Genomic DNA, 21,613 nt, shown 5'->3' with positions numbered 1-21,613 from the left:
TGCTGAAATTGTCAAAACGTGTTTTTCAGCAGAAATAAACACGTTTTGGCAACTTTGGTCACCACCATGTAAGTTATATGGCAGGAACAGCACAGTTTTCAAAACGTGTTTTTCAGCCCGAAATAAACGCGTTTTCTCAGCTCTTAGAATCGCAGTGTAACTGCCTGTCTCAGAAGAGCACACTGAGTCAGCCCTTAACCCCAGTGTGCTGAAATTGTCAAAACGTGTTTTACAGCAGAAATAAACACGTTTTGGCAACTTTGGTCAGCACCATGTAACTTATAGGGCAGGAACAGCACAGTTTTCAAAACGTGTTTTTCAGCCCGAAATAAACGCGTTTTCTCAGCCCTTAGAATCACAGTGTAACTGCCTGGCTCAGAAGAGCACACTGAGTCAGCCCTTAACCCCAGTGTGCTGAAATTGTCAAAACGTGTTTTTCAGCAGAAATAAACACGTTTTGGCAACTTTGGTCACCACCATGGAAGTTATATGGCAGGAACAGCACAGTTTTCAAAACGTGTTTTTCAGCCCGAAATAAACGCGTTTTCTCAGCCCTTAGAATCACAGTGTAACTGCCTGTCTCAGAAGAGCACAGTGAGTCAGCCCTTAACCCCAGTGTGCTGAAATTGTCAAAACGTGTTTTTCAGCAGAAATAAACACGTTTTGGCAACTTTGGTCACCACCAGGTAAGTTATATGGCAGGAACAGCACAGTTTTCAAAACGTGTTTTTCAGCCCGAAATAAACGCGTTTTCTCAGCCCTTAGAATCACACTGTAACTGCCTGGCTCAGAAGAGCAAACTGAGTCAGCCCTTAACCCCAGTGTGCTGAAATTGTCAAAACGTGTTTTTCAGCAGAAATAAACACGTTTTGGCAACTTTGGTCACCACCATGTAAGTTATAGGGCAGGAACAGCACAGTTTTCAAAACGTGTTTTTCAGCCCGAAATAAACGCGTTTTCTCAGCCCTTAGAATCACAGTGTAACTGCCTGGCTCAGAAGAGCAAACTGAGTCAGCCCTTAACCCCAGTGTGCTGAAATTGTCAAAACGTGTTTTTCAGCAGAAATAAACACGTTTTGGCAACTTTGGTCACCACCATGTAAGTTATAGGGCAGGAACAGCACAGTTTTCAAAACGTGTTTTTCAGCCCGAAATAAACGCGTTTTCTCAGCCCTTAGAATCACAGTGTAACTGCCTGGCTCAGAAGAGCAAACTGAGTCAGCCCTTAACCCCAGTGTGCTGAAATTGTCAAAACGTGTTTTTCAGCAGAAATAAACACGTTTTGGCAACTTTGGTCACCACCATGTAAGTTATAGGGCAGGAACAGCACAGTTTTCAAAACGTGTTTTTCAGCCCGAAATAAACGCGTTTTCTCAGCCCTTAGAATCACAGTGTAACTGCCTGGCTCAGAAGAGCACACTGAGTCAGCCCTTAACCCCAGTGTGCTGAAATTGTCAAAACGTGTTTTACAGCAGAAATAAACACGTTTTGGCAACTTTGGTCACCACCATGTAAGTTATAGGGCAGGAACAGCACAGTTTTCAAAACGTGTTTTTCAGCCCGAAATAAACGCGTTTTCTCAGCCCTTAGAATCACAGTGTAAATGCCTGGCTCAGAAGAGCAAACTGAGTCAGCCCTTAACCCCAGTGTGCTGAAATTGTCAAAACGTGTTTTTCAGCAGAAATAAACACGTTTTGGCAACTTTGGTCACCACCATGTAAGTTATAGGGCAGGAACAGCACAGTTTTCAAAACGTGTTTTTCAGCCGGAAATAAACGCGTTTTCTCAGCTCTTAGAATCGCAGTGTAACTGCCTGTCTCAGAAGAGCACACTGAGTCAGCCCTTAACCCCAGTGTGCTGAAATTGTCAAAACGTGTTTTACAGCAGAAATAAACACGTTTTGGCAACTTTGGTCACCACCATGTAAGTTATAGGGCAGGAACAGCACAGTTTTCAAAACGTGTTTTTCAGCCCGAAATAAACGCGTTTTCTCAGCTCTTAGAATCGCAGTGTAACTGCCTGTCTCAGAAGAGCACACTGAGTCAGCCCTTAACCCCAGTGTGCTGAAATTGTCAAAACGTGTTTTTCAGCAGAAATAAACACGTTTTGGCAACTTTGGTCACCACCATGTAAGTTATAGGGCAGGAACAGCACAGTTTTCAAAACGTGTTTTTCAGCCCGAAATAAACGCGTTTTCTCAGCTCTTAGAATCGCAGTGTAACTGCCTGTCTCAGAAGAGCACACTGAGTCAGCCCTTAACCCCAGTGTGCTGAAATTGTCAAAACGTGTTTTACAGCAGAAATAAACACGTTTTGGCAACTTTGGTCAGCACCATGTAACTTATAGGGCAGGAACAGCACAGTTTTCAAAACGTGTTTTTCAGCCCGAAATAAACGCGTTTTCTCAGCTCTTAGAATCGCAGTGTAACTGCCTGTCTCAGAAGAGCACACTGAGTCAGCCCTTAACCCCAGTGTGCTGAAATTGTCAAAACGTGTTTTACAGCAGAAATAAACACGTTTTGGCAACTTTGGTCAGCACCATGTAACTTATAGGGCAGGAACAGCACAGTTTTCAAAACGTGTTTTTCAGCCCGAAATAAACGCGTTTTCTCAGCCCTTAGAATCACAGTGTAACTGCCTGTCTCAGAAGAGCACAGTGAGTCAGCCCTTAACCCCAGTGTGCTGAAATTGTCAAAACGTGTTTTTCAGCAGAAATAAACACGTTTTGGCAACTTTGGTCACCACCATGTAAGTTATATGGCAGGAACAGCACAGTTTTCAAAACGTGTTTTTCAGCCCGAAATAAACGCGTTTTCTCAGCTCTTAGAATCGCAGTGTAACTGCCTGTCTCAGAAGAGCACAGTGAGTCAGCCCTTAACCCCAGTGTGCTGAAATTGTCAAAACGTGTTTTACAGCAGAAATAAACACGTTTTGGCAACTTTGGTCACCACCATGTAAGTTATATGGCAGGAACAGCACAGTTTTCAAAACGTGTTTTTCAGCCCGAAATAAACGCGTTTTCTCAGCTCTTAGAATCGCAGTGTAACTGCCTGTCTCAGAAGAGCACAGTGAGTCAGCCCTTAACCCCAGTGTGCTGAAATTGTCAAAACGTGTTTTACAGCAGAAATAAACACGTTTTGGCAACTTTGGTCACCACCATGTAAGTTATATGGCATGAACAGCACAGTTTTCAAAACGTGTTTTTCAGCCCGAAATAAACGCGTTTTCTCAGCTCTTAGAATCGCAGTGTAACTGCCTGGCTCAGAAGAGCACAGTGAGTCAGCCCTTAACCCCAGTGTGCTGAAATTGTCAAAACGTGTTTTACAGCAGAAATAAACACGTTTTGGCAACTTTGGTCACCACCATGTAACTTATAGGGCAGGAACAGCACAGTTTTCAAAACGTGTTTTTCAGCCCGAAATAAACGCGTTTTCTCAGCCCTTAGAATCACAGTGTAACTGCCTGTCTCAGAAGAGCACACTGAGTCAGCCCTTAACCCCAGTGTGCTGAAATTGTCAAAACGTGTTTTACAGCAGAAATAAACACGTTTTGGCAACTTTGGTCACCACCATGTAAGTTATAGGGCAGGAACAGCACAGTTTTCAAAACGTGTTTTTCAGCCCGAAATAAACGCGTTTTCTCAGCCCTTAGAATCACAGTGTAACTGCCTGGCTCAGAAGAGCAAACTGAGTCAGCCCTTAACCCCAGTGTGCTGAAATTGTCAAAACGTGTTTTTCAGCAGAAATAAACACGTTTTGGCAACTTTGGTCACCACCATGTAAGTTATAGGGCAGGAACAGCACAGTTTTCAAAACGTGTTTTTCAGCCCGAAATAAACGCGTTTTCTCAGCCCTTAGAATCACAGTGTAACTGCCTGGCTCAGAAGAGCACACTGAGTCAGCCCTTAACCCCAGTGTGCTGAAATTGTCTAAACGTGTTTTACAGCAGAAATAAACACGTTTTGGCAACTTTGGTCACCACCATGTAAGTTATAGGGCAGGAACAGCACAGTTTTCAAAACGTGTTTTTCAGTCCGAAATAAACGCGTTTTCTCAGCCCTTAGAATCACAGTGTAAATGCCTGGCTCAGAAGAGCAAACTGAGTCAGCCCTTAACCCCAGTGTGCTGAAATTGTCAAAACGTGTTTTTCAGCAGAAATAAACACGTTTTGGCAACTTTGGTCACCACCATGTAAGTTATATGGCAGGAACAGCACAGTTTTCAAAACGTGTTTTTCAGCCCGAAATAAACGCGTTTTCTCAGCTCTTAGAATCACAGTGTAACTGCCTGTCTCAGAAGAGCACACTGAGTCAGCCCTTAACCCCAGTGTGCTGAAATTGTCAAAACGTGTTTTACAGCAGAAATAAACACGTTTTGGCAACTTTGGTCAGCACCATGTAACTTATAGGGCAGGAACAGCACAGTTTTCAAAACGTGTTTTTCAGCCCGAAATAAACGCGTTTTCTCAGCCCTTAGAATCACAGTGTAACTGCCTGGCTCAGAAGAGCACACTGAGTCAGCCCTTAACCCCAGTGTGCTGAAATTGTCAAAACGTGTTTTTCAGCAGAAATAAACACGTTTTGGCAACTTTGGTCACCACCATGTAAGTTATATGGCAGGAACAGCACAGTTTTCAAAACGTGTTTTTCAGCCCGAAATAAACGCGTTTTCTCAGCCCTTAGAATCACAGTGTAACTGCCTGTCTCAGAAGAGCACAGTGAGTCAGCCCTTAACCCCAGTGTGCTGAAATTGTCAAAACGTGTTTTTCAGCAGAAATAAACACGTTTTGGCAACTTTGGTCACCACCAGGTAAGTTATATGGCAGGAACAGCACAGTTTTCAAAACGTGTTTTTCAGCACGAAATAAACGCGTTTTCTATGCCCTTAGAATCACAGTGTAACTGCCTGTCTCAGAAGAGCACAGTGAGTCAGCCCTTAACCCCAGTGTGCTGAAATTGTCAAAACGTGTTTTTCAGCAGAAATAAACACGTTTTGGCAACTTTGGTCACCACCATGTAACTTATAGGGCAGGAACAGCACAGTTTTCAAAACGTGTTTTTCAGCCCGAAATAAACGCGTTTTCTCAGCCCTTAGAATCACAGTGTAACTGCCTGTCTCAGAAGAGCACACTGAGTCAGCCCTTAACCCCAGTGTGCTGAAATTGTCAAAACGTGTTTTACAGCAGAAATAAACACGTTTTGGCAACTTTGGTCACCACCATGTAAGTTATAGGGCAGGAACAGCACAGTTTTCAAAACGTGTTTTTCAGCCCGAAATAAACGCGTTTTCTCAGCTCTTAGAATCGCAGTGTAACTGCCTGTCTCAGAAGAGCACAGTGAGTCAGCCCTTAACCCCAGTGTGCTGAAATTGTCAAAACGTGTTTTACAGCAGAAATAAACACGTTTTGGCAACTTTGGTCACCACCATGTAACTTATAGGGCAGGAACAGCACAGTTTTCAAAACGTGTTTTTCAGCCCGAAATAAACGCGTTTTCTCAGCCCTTAGAATCACAGTGTAACTGCCTGTCTCAGAAGAGCACACTGAGTCAGCCCTTAACCCCAGTGTGCTGAAATTGTCAAAACGTGTTTTACAGCAGAAATAAACACGTTTTGGCAACTTTGGTCAGCACCATGTAACTTATAGGGCAGGAACAGCACAGTTTTCAAAACGTGTTTTTCAGCCCGAAATAAACGCGTTTTCTCAGCTCTTAGAATCGCAGTGTAACTGCCTGTCTCAGAAGAGCACACTGAGTCAGCCCTTAACCCCAGTGTGCTGAAATTGTCAAAACGTGTTTTTCAGCAGAAATAAACACGTTTTGGCAACTTTGGTCACCACCATGTAAGTTATAGGGCAGGAACAGCACAGTTTTCAAAACGTGTTTTTCAGCCCGAAATAAACGCGTTTTCTCAGCCCTTAGAATCACAGTGTAACTGCCTGGCTCAGAAGAGCAAACTGAGTCAGCCCTTAACCCCAGTGTGCTGAAATTGTCAAAACGTGTTTTTCAGCAGAAATAAACACGTTTTGGCAACTTTGGTCACCACCATGTAAGTTATAGGGCAGGAACAGCACAGTTTTCAAAACGTGTTTTTCAGCCCGAAATAAACGCGTTTTCTCAGCCCTTAGAATCACAGTGTAACTGCCTGGCTCAGAAGAGCAAACTGAGTCAGCCCTTAACCCCAGTGTGCTGAAATTGTCAAAACGTGTTTTTCAGCAGAAATAAACACGTTTTGGCAACTTTGGTCACCACCATGTAAGTTATAGGGCAGGAACAGCACAGTTTTCAAAACGTGTTTTTCAGCCCGAAATAAACGCGTTTTCTCAGCCCTTAGAATCACAGTGTAACTGCCTGGCTCAGAAGAGCAAACTGAGTCAGCCCTTAACCCCAGTGTGCTGAAATTGTCAAAACGTGTTTTTCAGCAGAAATAAACACGTTTTGGCAACTTTGGTCACCACCATGTAAGTTATAGGGCAGGAACAGCACAGTTTTCAAAACGTGTTTTTCAGCCCGAAATAAACGCGTTTTCTCAGCTCTTAGAATCGCAGTGTAACTGCCTGTCTCAGAAGAGCACACTGAGTCAGCCCTTAACCCCAGTGTGCTGAAATTGTCAAAACGTGTTTTACAGCAGAAATAAACACGTTTTGGCAACTTTGGTCACCACCATGTAAGTTATAGGGCAGGAACAGCACAGTTTTCAAAACGTGTTTTTCAGCCCGAAATAAACGCGTTTTCTCAGCTCTTAGAATCGCAGTGTAACTGCCTGTCTCAGAAGAGCACACTGAGTCAGCCCTTAACCCCAGTGTGCTGAAATTGTCAAAACGTGTTTTTCAGCAGAAATAAACACGTTTTGGCAACTTTGGTCACCACCATGTAAGTTATAGGGCAGGAACAGCACAGTTTTCAAAACGTGTTTTTCAGCCCGAAATAAACGCGTTTTCTCAGCTCTTAGAATCGCAGTGTAACTGCCTGTCTCAGAAGAGCACACTGAGTCAGCCCTTAACCCCAGTGTGCTGAAATTGTCAAAACGTGTTTTTCAGCAGAAATAAACACGTTTTGGCAACTTTGGTCACCACCATGTAAGTTATAGGGCAGGAACAGCACAGTTTTCAAAACGTGTTTTTCAGCCCGAAATAAACGCGTTTTCTCAGCTCTTAGAATCGCAGTGTAACTGCCTGTCTCAGAAGAGCACACTGAGTCAGCCCTTAACCCCAGTGTGCTGAAATTGTCAAAACGTGTTTTTCAGCAGAAATAAACACGTTTTGGCAACTTTGGTCACCACCATGTAAGTTATAGGGCAGGAACAGCACAGTTTTCAAAACGTGTTTTTCAGCCCGAAATAAACGCGTTTTCTCAGCTCTTAGAATCGCAGTGTAACTGCCTGTCTCAGAAGAGCACACTGAGTCAGCCCTTAACCCCAGTGTGCTGAAATTGTCAAAACGTGTTTTTCAGCAGAAATAAACACGTTTTGGCAACTTTGGTCACCACCATGTAAGTTATAGGGCAGGAACAGCACAGTTTTCAAAACGTGTTTTTCAGCCCGAAATAAACGCGTTTTCTCAGCTCTTAGAATCGCAGTGTAACTGCCTGTCTCAGAAGAGCACACTGAGTCAGCCCTTAACCCCAGTGTGTTGAAATTGTCAAAACGTGTTTTACAGCAGAAATAAACACGTTTTGGCAACTTTGGTCACCACCATGTAAGTTATAGGGCATAAACAGCACAGTTTTCAAAACGTGTTTTTCAGCCCGAAATAAACGCGTTTTCTCAGCCCTTAGAATCACAGTGTAACTGCCTGGCTCAGAAGAGCAAACTGAGTCAGCCCTTAACCCCAGTGTGCTGAAATTGTCAAAACGTGTTTTTCAGCAGAAATAAACACGTTTTGGCAACTTTGGTCACCACCATGTAAGTTATAGGGCAGGAACAGCACAGTTTTCAAAACGTGTTTTTTAGCCCGAAATAAACGCGTTTTCTCAGCTCTTAGAATCGCAGTGTAACTGCCTGTCTCAGAAGAGCACACTGAGTCAGCCCTTAACCCCAGTGTGCTGAAATTGTCAAAACGTGTTTTTCAGCAGAAATAAACACGTTTTGGCAACTTTGGTCAGCACCATGTAAGTTATAGGGCAGGAACAGCACAGTTTTCAAAACGTGTTTTTCAGCCCGAAATAAACGCGTTTTCTCAGCCCTTAGAATCACAGTGTAACTGCCTGGCTCAGAAGAGCACACTGAGTCAGCCCTTAACCCCAGTGTGCTGAAATTGTCAAAACGTGTTTTACAGCAGAAATAAACACGTTTTGGCAACTTTGGTCACCACCATGTAAGTTATAGGGCTGGAACAGCACAGTTTTCAAAACGTGTTTTTCAGCCCGAAATAAACGCGTTTTCTCAGCTCTTAGAATCGCAGTGTAACTGCCTGTCTCAGAAGAGCACACTGAGTCAGCCCTTAACCCCAGTGTGCTGAAATTGTCAAAACGTGTTTTTCAGCAGAAATAAACACGTTTTGGCAACTTTGGTCACCACCATGTAAGTTATAGGGCAGGAACAGCACAGTTTTCAAAACGTGTTTTTCAGCCCGAAATAAACGCGTTTTCTCAGCTCTTAGAATCGCAGTGTAACTGCCTGTCTCAGAAGAGCACACTGAGTCAGCCCTTAACCCCAGTGTGCTGAAATTGTCAAAACGTGTTTTTCAGCAGAAATAAACACGTTTTGGCAACTTTGGTCACCACCATGTAAGTTATAGGGCAGGAACAGCACAGTTTTCAAAACGTGTTTTTCAGCCCGAAATAAACGCGTTTTCTCAGCTCTTAGAATCGCAGTGTAACTGCCTGTCTCAGAAGAGCACACTGAGTCAGCCCTTAACCCCAGTGTGCTGAAATTGTCAAAACGTGTTTTTCAGCAGAAATAAACACGTTTTGGCAACTTTGGTCACCACCATGTAAGTTATAGGGCAGGAACAGCACAGTTTTCAAAACGTGTTTTTCAGCCCGAAATAAACGCGTTTTCTCAGCTCTTAGAATCGCAGTGTAACTGCCTGTCTCAGAAGAGCACACTGAGTCAGCCCTTAACCCCAGTGTGCTGAAATTGTCAAAACGTGTTTTACAGCAGAAATAAACACGTTTTGGCAACTTTGGTCACCACCATGTAAGTTATAGGGCATAAACAGCACAGTTTTCAAAACGTGTTTTTCAGCCCGAAATAAACGCGTTTTCTCAGCCCTTAGAATCACAGTGTAACTGCCTGGCTCAGAAGAGCAAACTGAGTCAGCCCTTAACCCCAGTGTGCTGAAATTGTCAAAACGTGTTTTTCAGCAGAAATAAACACGTTTTGGCAACTTTGGTCACCACCATGTAAGTTATAGGGCAGGAACAGCACAGTTTTCAAAACGTGTTTTTCAGCCCGAAATAAACGCGTTTTCTCAGCTCTTAGAATCGCAGTGTAACTGCCTGTCTCAGAAGAGCACACTGAGTCAGCCCTTAACCCCAGTGTGCTGAAATTGTCAAAACGTGTTTTTCAGCAGAAATAAACACGTTTTGGCAACTTTGGTCACCACCATGTAAGTTATAGGGCAGGAACAGCACAGTTTTCAAAACGTGTTTTTCAGCCCGAAATAAACGCGTTTTCTCAGCCCTTAGAATCACAGTGTAACTGCCTGGCTCAGAAGAGCAAACTGAGTCAGCCCTTAACCCCAGTGTGCTGAAATTGTCAAAACGTGTTTTTCAGCAGAAATAAACACGTTTTGGCAACTTTGGTCACCACCATGTAAGTTATAGGGCAGGAACAGCACAGTTTTCAAAACGTGTTTTTCAGCCCGAAATAAACGCGTTTTCTCAGCCCTTAGAATCACAGTGTAACTGCCTGGCTCAGAAGAGCAAACTGAGTCAGCCCTTAACCCCAGTGTGCTGAAATTGTCAAAACGTGTTTTTCAGCAGAAATAAACACGTTTTGGCAACTTTGGTCACCACCATGTAAGTTATAGAGCAGGAACAGCACAGTTTTTAAAACGTGTTTTTCAGCCGAAATAAACGCGTTTTCTCAGCCCTTAGAATCACAGTGTAACTGCCTGGCTCAGAAGAGCACACTGAGTCAGCCCTTAACCCCAGTGTGCTGAAATTGTCAAAACGTGTTTTACAGCAGAAATAAACACGTTTTGGCAACTTTGGTCACCACCATGTAAGTTATAGGGCAGGAACAGCACAGTTTTCAAAACGTGTTTTTCAGCCCGAAATAAACGCGTTTTCTCAGCCCTTAGAATCACAGTGTAAATGCCTGGCTCAGAAGAGCACACTGAGTCAGCCCTTAACCCCAGTGTGCTGAAATTGTCAAAACGTGTTTTACAGCAGAAATAAACACGTTTTGGCAACTTTGGTCACCACCATGTAAGTTATAGGGCAGGAACAGCACAGTTTTCAAAACGTGTTTTTCAGTCCGAAATAAACGCGTTTTCTCAGCTCTTAGAATCGCAGTGTAACTGCCTGTCTCAGAAGAGCACACTGAGTCAGCCCTTAACCCCAGTGTGCTGAAATTGTCAAAACGTGTTTTTCAGCAGAAATAAACACGTTTTGGCAACTTTGGTCACCACCATGTAAGTTATAGGGCATGAACAGCACAGTTTTCAAAACGTGTTTTTCAGCCCGAAATAAACGCGTTTTCTCAGCTCTTAGAATCGCAGTGTAACTGCCTGTCTCAGAAGAGCACACTGAGTCAGCCCTTAACCCCAGTGTGCTGAAATTGTCAAAACGTGTTTTTCAGCAGAAATAAACACGTTTTGGCAACTTTGGTCACCACCATGTAAGTTATAGGGCAGGAACAGCACAGTTTTCAAAACGTGTTTTTCAGCCCGAAATAAACGCGTTTTCTCAGCTCTTAGAATCGCAGTGTAACTGCCTGTCTCAGAAGAGCACACTGAGTCAGCCCTTAACCCCAGTGTGCTGAAATTGTCAAAACGTGTTTTTCAGCAGAAATAAACACGTTTTGGCAACTTTGGTCACCACCATGTAAGTTATAGGGCAGGAACAGCACAGTTTTCAAAACGTGTTTTTCAGCCCGAAATAAACGCGTTTTCTCAGCTCTTAGAATCGCAGTGTAACTGCCTGTCTCAGAAGAGCACACTGAGTCAGCCCTTAACCCCAGTGTGCTGAAATTGTCAAAACGTGTTTTTCAGCAGAAATAAACACGTTTTGGCAACTTTGGTCACCACCATGTAAGTTATAGGGCAGGAACAGCACAGTTTTCAAAACGTGTTTTTCAGCCCGAAATAAACGCGTTTTCTCAGCTCTTAGAATCGCAGTGTAACTGCCTGTCTCAGAAGAGCACACTGAGTCAGCCCTTAACCCCAGTGTGCTGAAATTGTCAAAACGTGTTTTACAGCAGAAATAAACACGTTTTGGCAACTTTGGTCACCACCATGTAAGTTATAGGGCATAAACAGCACAGTTTTCAAAACGTGTTTTTCAGCCCGAAATAAACGCGTTTTCTCAGCCCTTAGAATCAAAGTGTAACTGCCTGGCTCAGAAGAGCAAACTGAGTCAGCCCTTAACCCCAGTGTGCTGAAATTGTCAAAACGTGTTTTTCAGCAGAAATAAACACGTTTTGGCAACTTTGGTCACCACCATGTAAGTTATAGGGCAGGAACAGCACAGTTTTCAAAACGTGTTTTTCAGCCCGAAATAAACGCGTTTTCTCAGCTCTTAGAATCGCAGTGTAACTGCCTGTCTCAGAAGAGCACACTGAGTCAGCCCTTAACCCCAGTGTGCTGAAATTGTCAAAACGTGTTTTTCAGCAGAAATAAACACGTTTTGGCAACTTTGGTCACCACCATGTAAGTTATAGGGCAGGAACAGCACAGTTTTCAAAACGTGTTTTTCAGCCCGAAATAAACGCGTTTTCTCAGCCCTTAGAATCACAGTGTAACTGCCTGGCTCAGAAGAGCAAACTGAGTCAGCCCTTAACCCCAGTGTGCTGAAATTGTCAAAACGTGTTTTTCAGCAGAAATAAACACGTTTTGGCAACTTTGGTCACCACCATGTAAGTTATAGGGCAGGAACAGCACAGTTTTCAAAACGTGTTTTTCAGCCCGAAATAAATGCGTTTTCTCAGCCCTTAGAATCACAGTGTAACTGCCTGGCTCAGAAGAGCAAACTGAGTCAGCCCTTAACCCCAGTGTGCTGAAATTGTCAAAACGTGTTTTTCAGCAGAAATAAACACGTTTTGGCAACTTTGGTCACCACCATGTAAGTTATAGGGCAGGAACAGCACAGTTTTCAAAACGTGTTTTTCAGCCCGAAATAAACGCGTTTTCTCAGCCCTTAGAATCACAGTGTAACTGCCTGGCTCAGAAGAGCACACTGAGTCAGCCCTTAACCCCAGTGTGCTGAAATTGTCAAAACGTGTTTTACAGCAGAAATAAACACGTTTTGGCAACTTTGGTCACCACCATGTAAGTTATAGGGCAGGAACAGCACAGTTTTCAAAACGTGTTTTTCAGCCCGAAATAAACGCGTTTTCTCAGCCCTTAGAATCACAGTGTAAATGCCTGGCTCAGAAGAGCAAACTGAGTCAGCCCTTAACCCCAGTGTGCTGAAATTGTCAAAACGTGTTTTTCAGCAGAAATAAACACGTTTTGGCAACTTTGGTCACCACCATGTAAGTTATAGGGCAGGAACAGCACAGTTTTCAAAACGTGTTTTTCAGCCCGAAATAAACGCGTTTTCTCAGCTCTTAGAATCGCAGTGTAACTGCCTGTCTCAGAAGAGCACACTGAGTCAGCCCTTAACCCCAGTGTGCTGAAATTGTCAAAACGTGTTTTACAGCAGAAATAAACACGTTTTGGCAACTTTGGTCACCACCATGTAAGTTATAGGGCAGGAACAGCACAGTTTTCAAAACGTGTTTTTCAGCCCGAAATAAACGCGTTTTCTCAGCTCTTAGAATCGCAGTGTAACTGCCTGTCTCAGAAGAGCACACTGAGTCAGCCCTTAACCCCAGTGTGCTGAAATTGTCAAAACGTGTTTTTCAGCAGAAATAAACACGTTTTGGCAACTTTGGTCACCACCATGTAAGTTATATGGCAGGAACAGCACAGTTTTCAAAACGTGTTTTTCAGCCCGAAATAAACGCGTTTTCTCAGCTCTTAGAATCGCAGTGTAACTGCCTGTCTCAGAAGAGCACACTGAGTCAGCCCTTAACCCCAGTGTGCTGAAATTGTCAAAACGTGTTTTTCAGCAGAAATAAACACGTTTTGGCAACTTTGGTCACCACCATGTAAGTTATAGGGCAGGAACAGCACAGTTTTCAAAACGTGTTTTTCAGCCCGAAATAAACGCGTTTTCTCAGCTCTTAGAATCGCAGTGTAACTGCCTGTCTCAGAAGAGCACACTGAGTCAGCCCTTAACCCCAGTGTGCTGAAATTGTCAAAACGTGTTTTTCAGCAGAAATAAACACGTTTTGGCAACTTTGGTCACCACCATGTAAGTTATAGGGCAGGAACAGCACAGTTTTCAAAACGTGTTTTTCAGCCCGAAATAAACGCGTTTTCTCAGCTCTTAGAATCGCAGTGTAACTGCCTGTCTCAGAAGAGCACACTGAGTCAGCCCTTAACCCCAGTGTGCTGAAATTGTCAAAACGTGTTTTACAGCAGAAATAAACACGTTTTGGCAACTTTGGTCAGCACCATGTAACTTATAGGGCAGGAACAGCACAGTTTTCAAAACGTGTTTTTCAGCCCGAAATAAACGCGTTTTCTCAGCTCTTAGAATCGCAGTGTAACTGCCTGTCTCAGAAGAGCACACTGAGTCAGCCCTTAACCCCAGTGTGCTGAAATTGTCAAAACGTGTTTTACAGCAGAAATAAACACGTTTTGGCAACTTTGGTCAGCACCATGTAACTTATAGGGCAGGAACAGCACAGTTTTCAAAACGTGTTTTTCAGCCCGAAATAAACGCGTTTTCTCAGCCCTTAGAATCACAGTGTAACTGCCTGTCTCAGAAGAGCACAGTGAGTCAGCCCTTAACCCCAGTGTGCTGAAATTGTCAAAACGTGTTTTTCAGCAGAAATAAACACGTTTTGGCAACTTTGGTCACCACCATGTAAGTTATATGGCAGGAACAGCACAGTTTTCAAAACGTGTTTTTCAGCCCGAAATAAACGCGTTTTCTCAGCTCTTAGAATCGCAGTGTAACTGCCTGTCTCAGAAGAGCACAGTGAGTCAGCCCTTAACCCCAGTGTGCTGAAATTGTCAAAACGTGTTTTACAGCAGAAATAAACACGTTTTGGCAACTTTGGTCACCACCATGTAACTTATAGGGCAGGAACAGCGCAGTTTTCAAAACGTGTTTTTCAGCCCGAAATAAACGCGTTTTCTCAGCCCTTAGAATCACAGTGTAACTGCCTGTCTCAGAAGAGCACACTGAGTCAGCCCTTAACCCCAGTGTGCTGAAATTGTCAAAACCTGTTTTACAGCAGAAATAAACACGTTTTGGCAACTTTGGTCACCACCATGTAAGTTATAGGGCAGGAACAGCACAGTTTTCAAAACGTGTTTTTCAGCCCGAAATAAACGCGTTTTCTCAGCCCTTAGAATCACAGTGTAACTGCCTGGCTCAGAAGAGCAAACTGAGTCAGCCCTTAACCCCAGTGTGCTGAAATTGTCAAAACGTGTTTTTCAGCAGAAATAAACACGTTTTGGCAACTTTGGTCACCACCATGTAAGTTATAGGGCAGGAACAGCACAGTTTTCAAAACGTGTTTTTCAGTCCGAAATAAACGCGTTTTCTCAGCCCTTAGAATCACAGTGTAACTGCCTGGCTCAGAAGAGCACACTGAGTCAGCCCTTAACCCCAGTGTGCTGAAATTGTCTAAACGTGTTTTACAGCAGAAATAAACACGTTTTGGCAACTTTGGTCACCACCATGTAAGTTATAGGGCAGGAACAGCACAGTTTTCAAAACGTGTTTTTCAGCCCGAAATAAACGCGTTTTCTCAGCCCTTAGAATCACAGTGTAACTGCCTGGCTCAGAAGAGCACACTGAGTCAGCCCTTAAGCCCAGTGTGCTGAAATTGTCTAAACGTGTTTTACAGCAGAAATAAACACGTTTTGGCAACTTTGGTCACCACCATGTAAGTTATAGGGCAGGAACAGCACAGTTTTCAAAACGTGTTTTTCAGCCCGAAATAAACGCGTTTTCTCAGCCCTTAGAATCACAGTGTAAATGCCTGGCTCAGAAGAGCAAACTGAGTCAGCCCTTAACCCCAGTGTGCTGAAATTGTCAAAACGTGTTTTTCAGCAGAAATAAACACGTTTTGGCAACTTTGGTCACCACCATGTAAGTTATATGGCAGGAACAGCACAGTTTTCAAAACGTGTTTTTCAGCCCGAAATAAACGCGTTTTCTCAGCTCTTAGAATCGCAGTGTAACTGCCTGTCTCAGAAGAGCACACTGAGTCAGCCCTTAACCCCAGTGTGCTGAAATTGTCAAAACGTGTTTTACAGCAGAAATAAACACGTTTTGGCAACTTTGGTCAGCACCATGTAACTTATAGGGCAGGAACAGCACAGTTTTCAAAACGTGTTTTTCAGCCCGAAATAAACGCGTTTTCTCAGCCCTTAGAATCACAGTGTAACTGCCTGGCTCAGAAGAGCACACTGAGTCAGCCCTTAACCCCAGTGTGCTGAAATTGTCAAAACGTGTTTTTCAGCAGAAATAAACACGTTTTGGCAACTTTGGTCACCACCATGTAAGTTATATGGCAGGAACAGCACAGTTTTCAAAACGTGTTTTTCAGCCCGAAATAAACGCGTTTTCTCAGCCCTTAGAATCACAGTGTAACTGCCTGTCTCAGAAGAGCACAGTGAGTCAGCCCTTAACCCCAGTGTGCTGAAATTGTCAAAACGTGTTTTTCAGCAGAAATAAACACGTTTTGGCAACTTTGGTCACCACCAGGTAAGTTATATGGCAGGAACAGCACAGTTTTCAAAACGTGTTTTTCAGCACGAAATAAACGCGTTTTCTCTGCCCTTAGAATCACAGTGTAACTGCCTGTCTCAGAAGAGCACAGTGAGTCAGCCCTTAACCCCAGTGTGCTGAAATTGTCAAAACGTGTTTTTCAGCAGAAATAAACACGTTTTGGCAACTTTGGTCACCACCAGGTAAGTTATATGGCAGGAACAGCACAGTTTTCAAAACGTGTTTTTCAGCCCGAAATAAACGCGTTTTCTCAGCTCTTAGAATCGCAGTGTAACTGCCTGTCTCAGAAGAGCACACTGAGTCAGCCCTTAACCCCAGTGTGCTGAAATTGTCAAAACGTGTTTTACAGCAGAAATAAACACGTTTTGGCAACTTTGGTCACCACCATGTAAGTTATAGGGCAGGAACAGCACAGTTTTCAAAACGTGTTTTTCAGCCCGAAATAAACGCGTTTTCTCAGCTCTTAGAATCGCAGTGTAACTGCCTGTCTCAGAAGAGCACAGTGAGTCAGCCCTTAACCCCAGTGTGCTGAAATTGTCAAAACGTGTTTTACAGCAGAAATAAACACGTTTTGGCAACTTTGGTCACCACCATGTAACTTATAGGGCAGGAACAGCACAGTTTTCAAAACGTGTTTTTCAGCCCGAAATAAACGCGTTTTCTCAGCCCTTAGAATCACAGTGTAACTGCCTGTCTCAGAAGAGCACACTGAGTCAGCCCTTAACCCCAGTGTGCTGAAATTGTCAAAACGTGTTTTACAGCAGAAATAAACACGTTTTGGCAACTTTGGTCAGCACCATGTAACTTATAGGGCAGGAACAGCACAGTTTTCAAAACGTGTTTTTCAGCCCGAAATAAACGCGTTTTCTCAGCCCTTAGAATCACAGTGTAACTGCCTGGCTCAGAAGAGCACACTGAGTCAGCCCTTAACCCCAGTGTGCTGAAATTGTCAAAACGTGTTTTTCAGCAGAAATAAACACGTTTTGGCAACTTTGGTCACCACCATGTAAGTTATAGGGCAGGAACAGCACAGTTTTCAAAACGTGTTTTTCAGCCCGAAATAAACGCGTTTTCTCAGCTCTTAGAATCGCAGTGTAACTGCCTGTCTCAGAAGAGCACACTGAGTCAGCCCTTAACCCCAGTGTGCTGAAATTGTCAAAACGTGTTTTTCAGCAGAAATAAACACGTTTTGGCAACTTTGGTCACCACCATGTAAGTTATAGGGCAGGAACAGCACAGTTTTCAAAACGTGTTTTTCAGCCCGAAATAAACGCGTTTTCTCAGCTCTTAGAATCGCAGTGTAACTGCCTGTCTCAGAAGAGCACACTGAGTCAGCCCTTAACCCCAGTGTGCTGAAATTGTCAAAACGTGTTTTACAGCAGAAATAAACACGTTTTGGCAACTTTGGTCACCACCATGTAAGTTATAGGGCATAAACAGCACAGTTTTCAAAACGTGTTTTTCAGCCCGAAATAAACGCGTTTTCTCAGCCCTTAGAATCACAGTGTAACTGCCTGGCTCAGAAGAGCAAACTGAGTCAGCCCTTAACCCCAGTGTGCTGAAATTGTCAAAACGTGTTTTTCAGCAGAAATAAACACGTTTTGGCAACTTTGGTCACCACCATGTAAGTTATAGGGCAGGAACAGCACAGTTTTCAAAACGTGTTTTTCAGCCCGAAATAAACGCGTTTTCTCAGCCCTTAGAATCACAGTGTAACTGCCTGGCTCAGAAGAGCAAACTGAGTCAGCCCTTAACCCCAGTGTGCTGAAATTGTCAAAACGTGTTTTTCAGCAGAAATAAACACGTTTTGGCAACTTTGGTCACCACCATGTAAGTTATAGGGCAGGAACAGCACAGTTTTCAAAACGTGTTTTTCAGCCCGAAATAAACGCGTTTTCTCAGCCCTTAGAATCACAGTGTAACTGCCTGGCTCAGAAGAGCAAACTGAGTCAGCCCTTAACCCCAGTGTGCTGAAATTGTCAAAACGTGTTTTTCAGCAGAAATAAACACGTTTTGGCAACTTTGGTCACCACCATGTAAGATATAGGGCAGGAACAGCACAGTTTTCAAAACGTGTTTTTCAGCCCGAAATAAACGCGTTTTCTCAGCCCTTAGAATCACAGTGTAACTGCCTGGCTCAGAAGAGCACACTGAGTCAGCCCTTAACCCCAGTGTGCTGAAATTGTCAAAACGTGTTTTACAGCAGAAATAAACACGTTTTGGCAACTTTGGTCACCACCATGTAAGTTATAGGGCAGGAACAGCACAGTTTTCAAAACGTGTTTTTCAGCCCGAAATAAACGCGTTTTCTCAGCCCTTAGAATCACAGTGTAAATGCCTGGCTCAGAAGAGCAAACTGAGTCAGCCCTTAACCCCAGTGTGCTGAAATTGTCAAAACGTGTTTTTCAGCAGAAATAAACACGTTTTGGCAACTTTGGTCACCACCATGTAAGTTATAGGGCAGGAACAGCACAGTTTTCAAAACGTGTTTTTCAGCCCGAAATAAACGCGTTTTCTCAGCTCTTAGAATCGCAGTGTAACTGCCTGTCTCAGAAGAGCACACTGAGTCAGCCCTTAACCCCAGTGTGCTGAAATTGTCAAAACGTGTTTTACAGCAGAAATAAACACGTTTTGGCAACTTTGGTCACCACCATGTAAGTTATAGGGCAGGAACAGCACAGTTTTCAAAACGTGTTTTTCAGCCCCAAATAAACGCGTTTTCTCAGCTCTTAGAATCGCAGTGTAACTGCCTGTCTCAGAAGAGCACACTGAGTCAGCCCTTAACCCCAGTGTGCTGAAATTGTCAAAACGTGTTTTTCAGCAGAAATAAACACGTTTTGGCAACTTTGGTCACCACCATGTAAGTTATAGGGCAGGAACAGCACAGTTTTCAAAACGTGTTTTTCAGCCCGAAATAAACGCGTTTTCTCAGCTCTTAGAATCGCAGTGTAACTGCCTGTCTCAGAAGAGCACACTGAGTCAGCCCTTAACCCCAGTGTGCTGAAATTGTCAAAACGTGTTTTTCAGCAGAAATAAACACGTTTTGGCAACTTTGGTCACCACCATGTAAGTTATAGGGCAGGAACAGCACAGTTTTCAAAACGTGTTTTTCAGCCCGAAATAAACGCGTTTTCTCAGCTCTTAGAATCGCAGTGTAACTGCCTGTCTCAGAAGAGCACACTGAGTCAGCCCTTAACCCCAGTGTGCTGAAATTGTCAAAACGTGTTTTTCAGCAGAAATAAACACGTTTTGGCAACTTTGGTCACCACCATGTAAGTTATAGGGCAGGAACAGCACAGTTTTCAAAACGTGTTTTTCAGCCCGAAATAAACGCGTTTTCTCAGCTCTTAGAATCGCAGTGTAACTGCCTGTCTCAGAAGAGCACACTGAGTCAGCCCTTAACCCCAGTGTGCTGAAATTGTCAAAACGTGTTTTACAGCAGAAATAAACACGTTTTGGCAACTTTGGTCAGCACCATGTAACTTATAGGGCAGGAACAGCACAGTTTTCAAAACGTGTTTTTCAGCCCGAAATAAACGCGTTTTCTCAGCTCTTAGAATCGCAGTGTAACTGCCTGTCTCAGAAGAGCACAGTGAGTCAGCCCTTAACCCCAGTGTGCTGAAATTGTTAAAACGTGTTTTACAGCAGAAATAAACACGTTTTGGCATCTTTGGTCAGCACCATGTAACTTATAGGGCAGGAACAGCACAGTTTTCAAAACGTGTTTTTCAGCCCGAAATAAACGCGTTTTCTCAGCCCTTAGAATCACAGTGTAACTGCCTGTCTCAGAAGAGCACAGTGAGTCAGCCCTTAACCCCAGTGTGCTGAAATTGTCAAAACGTGTTTTTCAGCAGAAATAAACACGTTTTGGCAACTTTGGTCACCACCATGTAAGTTATATGGCAGGAACAGCACAGTTTTCAAAACGTGTTTTTCAGCCCGAAATAAACGCGTTTTCTCAGCTCTTAGAATCGCAGTGTAACTGCCTGTCTCAGAAGAGCACAGTGAGTCAGCCCTTAACCCCAGTGTGCTGAAATTGTCAAAACGTGTTTTACAGCAGAAATAAACACGTTTTGGCAACTTTGGTCACCACCATGTAAGTTATATGGCATGAACAGCACAGTTTTCAAAACGTGTTTTTCAGCCCGAAATAAACGCGTTTTCTCAGCCCTTAGAATCGCAGTGTAACTGCCTGGCTCAGAAGAGCACAGTGAGTCAGCCCTTAACCCCAGTGTGCTGAAATTGTCAAAACGTGTTTTACAGCAGAAATAAACACGTTTTGGCAACTTTGGTCACCACCATGTAAGTTATATGGCATGAACAGCACAGTTTTCAAAACGTGTTTTTCAGCCCGAAATAAACGCGTTTTCTCAGCTCTTAGAATCGCAGTGTAACTGCCTGTCTCAGAAGAGCACAGTGAGTCAGCCCTTAACCCCAGTGTGCTGAAATTGTCAAAACGTGTTTTACAGCAGAAATAAACACGTTTTGGCAACTTTGGTCACCACCATGTAACTTATAGGGCAGGAACAGCACAGTTTTCAAAACGTGTTTTTCAGCCCGAAATAAACGCGTTTTCTCAGCCCTTAGAATCACACTGTAACTGCCTGTCTCAGAAGAGCACACTGAGTCAGCCCTTAACCCCAGTGTGCTGAAATTGTCAAAACGTGTTTTACAGCAGAAATAAACACGTTTTGGCAACTTTGGTCACCACCATGTAAGTTATAGGGCATAAACAGCACAGTTTTCAAAACGTGTTTTTCAGCCCGAAATAAACGCGTTTTCTCAGCCCTTAGAATCACAGTGTAACTGCCTGGCTCAGAAGAGCAAACTGAATCAGCCCTTAACCCCAGTGTGCTGAAATTGTCAAAACGTGTTTTTCAGCAGAAATAAACACGTTTTGGCAACTTTGGTCACCACCATGTAAGTTATAGGGCAGGAACAGCACAGTTTTCAAAACGTGTTTTTCAGCCCGAAATAAACGCGTTTTCTCAGCTCTTAGAATCGCAGTGTAACTGCCTGTCTCAGAAGAGCACACTGAGTCAGCCCTTAACCCCAGTGTGCTGAAATTGTCAAAACGTGTTTTTCAGCAGAAATAAACACGTTTTGGCAACTTTGGTCACCACCATGTAAGTTATAGGGCAGGAACAGCACAGTTTTCAAAACGTGTTTTTCAGCCCGAAATAAACGCGTTTTCTCAGCTCTTAGAAACGCAGTGTAACTGCCTGTCTCAGAAGAGCACACTGAGTCAGCCCTTAACCCCAGTGTGCTGAAATTGTCAAAACGTGTTTTTCAGCAGAAATAAACACGTTTTGGCAACTTTGGTCAGCACCATGTAAGTTATAGGGCAGGAACAGCACAGTTTTCAAAACGTGTTTTTCAGCCCGAAATAAACGCGTTTTCTCAGCCCTTAGAATCACAGTGTAACTGCCTGGCTCAGAAGAGCAAACTGAGTCAGCCCTTAACCCCAGTGTGCTGAAATTGTCAAAACGTGTTTTACAGCAGAAATAAACACGTTTTGGCAACTTTGGTCACCACCATGTAAGTTATAGGGCATAAACAGCACAGTTTTCAAAACGTGTTTTTCAGCCCGAAATAAACGCGTTTTCTCAGCCCTTAGAATCACAGTGTAACTGCCTGGCTCAGAAGAGCAAACTGAGTCA

This window comes from Atractosteus spatula, chromosome 3 (assembly GCF_055471065.1).
Source record: "Atractosteus spatula isolate fAtrSpa1 chromosome 3, fAtrSpa1.hap1, whole genome shotgun sequence".
Taxonomy (NCBI): Eukaryota; Metazoa; Chordata; class Actinopteri; order Semionotiformes; family Lepisosteidae; genus Atractosteus; species Atractosteus spatula.
The sequence above is the reverse complement of the archived record's forward strand: the minus strand, read 5'-3'. Positions refer to the sequence as shown.